The sequence below is a fragment of the Oncorhynchus masou genome, chromosome 14, assembly GCF_036934945.1.
Source record: "Oncorhynchus masou masou isolate Uvic2021 chromosome 14, UVic_Omas_1.1, whole genome shotgun sequence".
Classification (NCBI taxonomy): Eukaryota; Metazoa; Chordata; class Actinopteri; order Salmoniformes; family Salmonidae; genus Oncorhynchus; species Oncorhynchus masou.
The window spans coordinates 34,155,715-34,165,013 of NC_088225.1; the positions used below are offsets into that span (position 1 = coordinate 34,155,715).

Consider the following 9,299-nt stretch of genomic DNA (forward strand, 5'->3'; position numbering starts at 1 on the left):
TTTCAGTCCAGAATGCATATGCACTCAGCTCTCTAGAATGTGCTCAGCTCTCCCAACAATTCTTTCACATTCATTGTTTCATTGTGTGAATTGTTTGCCCTTTGTTAATTTTGATAAATTCCCCGTTACATATGTACCAGTAGGCCTAGTAATTGTACTGTTAATACCCATCGTTTGGTTACATAGATTTCTGTTAATTCAGGTATTAATTACATTCATTTACCGTTCTCACTTTCCGAGTGGAAACATTATTTGCAGAGTTCAACCTGCTACACTTTATTTCATAACCATCATTTACGAGTTTTGTCATTTTCCCATTAACCTTTGTTTGGAGTGCCCGATGTGTGCAATGAGCATGTGTCTGGTTTCTCTCTCCTGATAATGTCGAGTGAGCGCGCACCTGAGCGTGCATAAAGCCAGCCGAACTGACCTGCTGTGGGCAAATGTAGGAAAGTGTCCATTAGGGGATATCGGATTTCTGATTGTCTTAACTCACCACGTCGACCACTAATAAGCTGAGCTTCTCAGTATTTGTTTCTTCACCTCACACAGTAGACCTGAGTCAATGAAGTCTGTTTTTATTAAACATCCATTACAAATAAGAATTGTTCCTCACAGTGTTTGAAAAATCTTTCCAACACCCGATAATCACCAAGCCTCGATGTGAAAATATCATGATCTGATGATCCAGCCATGGATGATCCCATATATCCAGTGGAAACGAAGTTTTTTAAAGCTGTCTGATACTCTGAAGGCCCAGAATAAGCCTACTCTAGTTGATACAAGGTTGCAAGTTCACTAGCAACAGCTTCAGCCCAAACCCAGTTGATTGATTTGGTAGCCTACAATGTTGCACTTCACCAACGATGGCTCAAGTCAAGACAGATAGAAAGGGGGCAGATAGGCAGAGAAGATAGATTCATGTGATTGATAGAACCTGCATTTTCATCAGGATATTTTCTTCTGTTTTTATTTGTTGGGTTTAGGACTATGTATGTTCCTTAGTTGAAGATGGAAGTTACTCTATAGGCCTGATTCTGCATTGGCCTATAGGCTATCTCTGAGTTCCATGCGTTAATTTATTTAGCCACCAATGAATGAATCACGGTGTATTAATGTGTCCATATGGCAGAGGCTAGTACTCTTGCATTAGGTGAATTTCAATTCTGATTTTTATGATTAACCAAGTAAAAAACATTTAGAAAAACAAAAAGGTTATTATAGAAATGAAACTGTTCCATGAAATGCTGTTATGAAAATAATCAACTGGTCGGCAGATCGGTAGTAATAGTAGGATAAGTTGTAAGCTTCCCAAAATTGAAACTCACGAGTGGCCTATGGTCTTTACTCTTACACCCATTAAAAATGCGTGCCTGCATATAGAAATCAAATGCCCTTCCAACTGATTCCTTCTTGCGCTGGCCCTGCCAAAACTTTATGGGAATGGTGCAGGATACCCAGCAAGCACATAACGTTCTGAGAACCATATGTTTAATAGGTTTGAATTTCAGTACTTCCGCATAATGTTTCCTATGGGTTTGCTCATGGTTCTATGTAAAGTAATGTTCTCAAATTTTCCAGGGAACATTAAGAAACAACGTTCTCCTGTGGGAATTGCAGTACTTCAACATAACATTTTCTACAGGTTTCCTTGTGGTTCTTTATAAAGTCATGTTCTCAGCACATTAAGAAAACGTTCTATAAAAACCACAAGAAAACATTGGTAATGCTCAAAGAACGTTCTAAAAATGTTATTTAAAAACATAAACATTCTGTTCTCAACGTCAACAAAACTTAATCTATCCTGTGTGTGTGTTTAGGTGTGTTGCCTGTACCACACCTGATCTTAATGAGTGCTTTTTTCCTTTGAAATGGGGTCTGTTTGAATGGACTAAAATGAACAGCTACGTATGAGTTAAAGATACATGGCATGCTAGCTCCATCCTGGTGGTGCAGTGGACAGCTGGAGCAGAGTTAGAGCGTTCTTAAATCTGACTGAAGCGCAGAGCAAGTTGCCCAAAGGCTGGAGCATCGGCCTTCTCGACCGCCTCCAATATTGCTCCATTACCACTCCAGTAACGCTCACTTCACCAGCTCAGGGCATGCCCGGACCAGCATGCATCTGTAGTCTACTTGTGTGCTGCTTTAGCCCCTTGCTTTAGCTACTGTCGTGGAGTTCACTAAATATTTTCATAAAGAAACTGATAAACACACAGGTGTGAAATCAAGGTGACTTACAAAGATGAGGACCAAGAGAAAGAGAGGGAGTGTGGTGATGTAGTGTCCACAACTAAAGAAGAGAGGGAGTGCAGTGATGTAGTGTCCACAACTAAAGAATCATTGTGAAATCTGAAAAGACATCCCGAAAGCATGATGGTGTACTATGTGCACATTCTAACAGAAAGGAATGTGGTGGGTAGCTAGCTAAGTGTGTCATTATAGCAAAAATATTTATAAACTAAAAATAAGATCTCTTAAAAATGTATTTCATTTTTGTTCTATTATCTTTACTATAGGCTATAACTGATTTTGGCCCAATAGACCTGACATGTTACCTCTTTCAATGAGCTTTCCATTTTGATAGGGTTATTTTACCATAAAATCTTTAGGCCAACCTATAAAATAAAACATGTAAAAATCTGCATCCCTGCCCAGCCTGGCAAGAGTGTCCCAAAAGGTGTTTAGCATCCTCATTGGCTCTGCAATGTCTGAGAGGGTATTCTCCACTGCTGGCCTGCTCTACCGGCACCATCACCATCACATGAGCCTGAAGCCACAGACTCTGGCCAAACTGGTGTTTCTAAAAGTTAATTCAAAGGCACTGTATGCTGAGCCTAATAAGGCATTTTTTGTTTCATTTGTATTTAATTCTAATAATACCTGTCTGGCTCCTGAAATGTTTAGATTGTTTTTGCGTTGTTTAATACTGACATGTGGCCTATTTGAAATGATGAACGCTTCTTACAGTCACCTTTTCATGTTGTTTACTAGAATACTTTTCATTCAATCATATGGTTTGGTTTTGATACGTCAAAACCAATGGTAGGTCCAGGTAGTCAATAAAATAGATGTGTTTTTGTGATTTTAATGAATGGAGTGCATTTAGAATTGAGGAGTTTTTTGTCACTCAATCTCCACTCACATGCTCTGATAGAGAACAGAAGATGCCACATTGAAAAATAAAATGTTTGTATGATTAATGCCTACAAAATTCATTTCCATAAAATCCTTTCTGTGTTTGGTTCAACAGTTAACCCAAACTAAGCTAGCAGTGATTTAAAAATCGTATGGAAACATGTTCTCAGAATGTTCATTAATTACCTTTGAATAACCTAAAATTTGCGTTCTCAGAACTCTAATAAAACCTTCCATGGCAAATGTTCTCAGAACCTCCCTGCAACCTAAACAAAATCTAATTCCCAGAACAGGTGAAATGTTCACTACCATTCTCAGACTGTAAAAAAAAAGACAACGGTCAGAAGTATGGTATGTGAAGTGCACATTCGGATTCAAGGTATGTGGTTTGCTTGTATGACATCAAAGCGGTATTTATTATGATCCTCAAGGTCTCATCTTTCAGAACACATTGACTCCTCTCGATTTTAAAGCATTTCCCTCACTCATGCAATAACAAATGTGCAAACGTAGCCCAATAGCGGGGTATGGGGCATCTTCTTGTTGTGCACGGTTTCTGTTCTTCCTGATTACACCCACCTAGTGTCCCTGGTCAAAACCAGTCCCTGATTAAAGGGGAACAATTAAAAAATGCAGTGGCGCTGGATTCACGTCAAGGTCCAGAGTTGAGTTTGAGGGGCCTAAGGGCAAGTGAACTGAACTGAGCAGTAGGGAAAGTTGAGCCTGCTTTAAAGTTGCCCCAGGTGTTTAAGAAAAGGAATTCAAACAGGCATATCCTAAAATGGATATTTCTGGTTCATCACCATTGTTTAGGCGAAAGACAGATAATTTATGGCAACTGGGCAAATTGAGCCTGGTCTGAGGTTGTCCCTTTTAATTAAGGAGGGCATTTGTTTCCAATGGAGTTGCTATGGTTCTGGATTAATAGAATTCTCAGCCTACCACTGGCTTGGTTCTGACTGTGGGAGGAGCTCACAGCCTGCAATAAAATGGGCTGATTACATTGAATGAAAACAGAGTTCGAGGTGTTAGTCTGTCTGGGAACATCTTTGCATGTTCTAGTGTAGTTTACAATACAACTGTTCTTTAGCTCCTGGAGGAAACATTTTATTTTACGCTATAGATATATTTTCCAAAATGACTGTGTCTGTAAGCAGTTGTTTCATCACTCTGGTCGTTTTGTTCCTTTGGCAGATCGAAGACATTGCAGAAGCTTGCAGATGCGCTCCTGTGCATCTTCAACAGGCTTTTGCAACGCAGACGTCGGTAAGGACATTTTGGCAATATTTCTGACAGTAAGATGGGATACAGCCAAGGTTCTCCAACCCTGTTCCTAGAGAGCTGCCATCCTGTAGGTTTGTGATCCCACCCTAATTTGCACACTTGTTTCTAATAATTAGCCAGTTGATGAACTGAATCAGGTTTGTTACAACTGGGTTTGGATTGAAAACCTGCAGGAGGGTAGCTCTCCAGGAACAGGTTTTGAGAGCCCTGGCTGTAGCACTGGCTGAGACTCCTGCTACACCAAGTGTTATATTTGCCTCTAGGCCTACACATTATGCCTACAGTTGAATTTTTTATTTTTTTTTACCTTTATTTTACTAGGCAAGTCAGTTAAGAACAAATTCTTATTTTCAATGACGGCCTAGGAACAGTGGGTTAACTGCCTGTTCAGGGGGCAGAACGACAGATTTTGTACCTTGTCAGCTCGGGATTTGAACTTGCAACCTTTCGGTTACTAGTCCAATGCTCTAACCACTAGGCTACACTGCAAACAAGTTAATACTCTTTCTACATTTAACCCAAGGCACTCAGTTGTAGTCTAGACTTATTTATATCGACTAGTGGTAGGCTACAGATGCCGTGACTTAATTTGAGCCAGTTTCACACCAGGAACATAGTCCTGCAGCAATGTGTATTGTTATGTGGAATAATATATATATTTTTCATTTGTGCAAATGAAGTCTGGCATTTAAGTGAACTTTTTAGGTGGCTTTAAACCTTGAATACACAAGTTTGCAGTTCATGCAATGGGATGATTAAATTATGATTTGGCCACTGTATATCACTTACCTTGGACAGTTAATTTCTTTCATGTGCTCCTTAAAAGGAATGTTTTCAACCTGAATTGTACTTGAATTAAGGACACACATATTTCTCTGCACAGCTGTGGTGCCATCTTGAGGTCGGAAACATAGTAGTGTAACGTCCCTTAACTGGTACAGCTGTTAGTAAAAACCTTTTCTACTGTCGTTTCATTAGATCAGGATGTCTGCAGAACACACTGTAATTCCAGTGATAAAGCAACACGTACATCTGTGGTTTACTGGTCCTAATGATAGACAGCTGTGGAATAGAGGGAACTTAACCTTACAGGAGTAGTTGATCTGTTTGGCAAGGATGAATCGTTTGAATATCTTCTGAATCAGACTGAAGTGAAGAGGTTGTCGCTGTCAGCACCTTCTACCCAGACAGGTGGGTGGAGGAGGAGCTGGTGTCATAAGGTCTGTGCCTCAGTCTTCCTATCAGCACCTGGTTGGCACCTGAACATCTGCAGACCAGGCGGGGTTTAGTTAAACTAGGCGTGTTGAATTAAAGGCAGACGACTAGAGCTAGGAATCTTGGACCTGGAGGGATAATCGACTTGTCTGTTGAGCCCAAACAGGGTGAACTTATGCACAACATTTTTAAGACTGTAATATCTCGTCTGTGACGTGTTCTGTTGTCTTAGATCTCATAACGCCCTTAAACCATCAGTGTCTAACTGACCATTGAAAGGAAAATGGGGCTTGTCAGTTAAACCACGTTTCTCTCTTCCAGTGATCAGGGCAAAGGTGGTTGGTGTGGAAGTTGTGTCTGGTAACACCAAGTATGACATCCAACAGATCAAGGTATGATTCTCCTTTTTATTAAGTGGTTGTTCCTTCCTGCACTGACACATTGAAGCCCCCTGAACCCCAGTCTGACAGCTGGGCCCAGTTCTCTCCTTTCCCCTTCAGTGTTTGCAGATCTGGGTTGGCATAAACAGTGCAGTTGTGGAGCTTCCACCATATAAAAAGGAGCTTCAGTAGAAATGCCTCTTGCTGGAAAGCACATTATTCAGTTGCTGTTCCTACCAGTCCTAGACTATGGTGACATCATGCACTGCACTTTATTACTGGTGATGGGGGGTTTGGTACTCATCCCTGCATTCTCTACCAGGAAGTTGTCTGGCTCTTTGTTACTTTAGTTGATCAATTGCCAGATGTTCTTTTATAAAGCACTTTTACTAACTCTCACTGTACCTAACATTATTACTGACCTTTAGACATTATAGTTAGTCTCTCATATCAGGGATGTTTAACTCTGGATATTCCATTGGGCTCTCCTGAGTTTGATGAATCTGCTTGAAATATTTTTGCGGAACGATCTTAAATGTTCTAAATGTGACTTGTAGTTGCCTTTAGGGCGACTCAGAATTGTTTTGGACTTTTCTGCTTACCTTGGTCTCTGTGACACCCTGATAAAAATGAAGGTTAGATTAAGCAATATTTTTTGATCTGCAAACATCCGGATGGGGTATAGGGAGGGAATTAGGAAACACTTAGTGCCTGAGAGCTGTAGTCAGTTAGGTTAAAGTGTATATTTAGATGTTTGACAGATTCTTTGTTCTCTCCTTGTGATTGGCTAGATGTTCAAAGGTCCTGACCGGGTTATCCACGCCATCTTCACTTCATCCTCCTCAGCCTCGTGTGGTGTGACCCTGGAAATCAACAAGGAGTATCTCTTCACAGGTGTGGTTCTCACTGTTACCCAAGTTCATTGTTATCACTGGTTAACCTGCTCAACCTATGCTTGCAGCATCATGGCCTATTCTGAACTATTGACTTCATCTTGTACAAGTCAAGTGCTTCAGAAAAAATACTTTTTAATTTAAAGTTTATTTAACTAGGCAAGTCAGTTTAAAACAAATTCTCGTTTGCAATGACGGCCAAACCCTGACGACGCTGGGCCCCTTGTGTGCCGCCCTATGGGACTCCCAATCACGGCCGGATGTGATACAGCCTGGCTCTTCCTGTTACACTTTATAATACCTAATGTTAAGAATTTAAATGTTTAATGCTTAGAAATGTTTACAACTAATGCATCACTTATTTATTATGCTAAATTCTAGTGTTCCAGGCTGCATCAATATGTCTTCCTGCTCCAGGGTAAATTTACCCCCAGGGACAGATCTAGGATCTGTTTCACCCTCCCCAATTCTAATCTTAACCATTTGTGGGGAAAGAAGGGGAACTTATCAAATATCAGCATCTGGGGGTTACCTTTTACCCCACAGGTTGTTGACTCACTGTCTTCTGTCTTCAGGCAGCCTAAGTACCGATGGCAGGATGCGTATAGGCATGTGTAACTTTATTCGGTACTGGGACGACTTGAATGGCACACAAAAGAAGAGCTTGACTCAACGCTACCGAACCGGCTGTGCTTGCACGGTGTGTCACAGGAATTATAGTAAAATTACTTTACACCACTTGTTCAATTTTTACTTTGTCACATTGGCTAAACACAAGAGCTATAGTGTTGGGGTAATGATCAGTTGGTGATCTGGGTCTTTCTCTCTCCCTGCTCTGAGCTACAGATCATCCGCTGCTCTTCCCTCCCCTGTCCCGTCAGCGCCCCAGATGAGTGCCTTTGGACAGACTGGTTGTTGCATGATGGCCAAAGCGGACCCCAGGCCAAGTACTCTGCCTGTCTCATGAGTTTTGATGGGTCCTGTTACTGGTACAGGGAGATGGATCCATCCAAGAAGTAGTTCCTGGATATTGACTACTCCATAACTCTACAGGCCTTCCACTCACTGCTCAGTGGCTAAATATGCCTGCAATTTAAAAGCTGGTTACTTGTGCAATAAAAATATACTACTCCTCAAATATAGTGCTCCAAGTATTAATTTATTGTCATTCATCAGTTTAAGCTGGAACCAAAGATGTTATTGAAAAGCAAAAGTGTGATGTCTGTGTTTCTGACTAGAACATTGTTCCTGAAATACCATCCTAAAGCCTGGGTCGTGTTCAGCTGGACACAATATTGTAGAATAAATGTTTTTTACATGGTCTTCCTTGATAAAAATGCAGGTGTGGTTCCCTTCTGCACGTTGAATGCATTTTAATGAAATTGCTGAGAACACTCTCACTTGCTGACAAAGATTGAGTTTTCAGAACCTTGATTCTTAAGTTGTCACTAAGTTTGTTCTTACATTTTTCAATATTTTCTCGGACTCACTACCCACTGGGCAATGTATTCAACACTTGCATCAAAGTGAAACAAATTTTTGGATTTGAGTAGTTCAATCCTTTATTTGATATCTCGACATCTGTGCTGAGTGGGTAGACTATGGATAACCATTCAGAATGTTTTTGTAAGCTATGTAATGTTTTTAACTAGGTGCGCCAGTAAGAACAAATACTTAATTGCAATGACGGCGTAACCTGGATAATGCTGGGCCATCAAACCGGGGTCTGTAGTGACGCCTCTAGCACAGATGTAGTGCCTTTAGACCGCTGCGCCACCCTGGGAGCCCCCAATGCATGCATATTCACCTCCTTTTCAGCACCAATTGGTAATATGCAAATACTCAAATGTATATTTAACATTTCTAATAGGAAACTGGTTTAGACTATTGGTGAAATAAAAATACTGTTCCGGATTGACTGACCATGTCTAAAAGTAATGGACTATCGTTTCTCTTATTTGAGCTGTTCTTGCTCTTTTACCAAATATATTGTTTCTGTATACCATCCCTACCTTGTCACAATTGATTGGCTCAAACACATTGAGACATTCCACAAATTAATATAAAGCACACCTGTTAATTGAAATATATAATGACGCTGGTCACCTCGCTCATCAACTCATCCCTGACCGCTGGCTACGTCCCTTCCGTCTTCAAGAGAGCGAGAGTTGCACCCCTTCTGAAAAAACCTACACTCGATCCCTCCGATGTCAACAACTACAGACCAGTATCCCTTCTTTCTTTTCTCTCCAAAACTCTTGAACGTGCCGTCCTTGGCCAGCTCTCCCGCTATCTCTCTCAGAATGACCTTCTTGATCCAAATCAGTCAGGTTTCAAGACTAGTCATTCAACTGAGACTGCTCTTCTCTGTATCACGGAGGCGCTCCGCTCC

At 40.9% G+C, this 9,299-nt stretch overlaps 1 pseudogene; it reads left to right on the forward strand.

The window, feature by feature from the left end:
• Positions 1-4,166: 4,166 nt before the first annotated feature.
• Positions 4,167-8,036, forward strand: LOC135553785 (metalloproteinase inhibitor 2-like; annotated as a pseudogene).
• Positions 8,037-9,299: the final 1,263 nt, after the last annotated feature.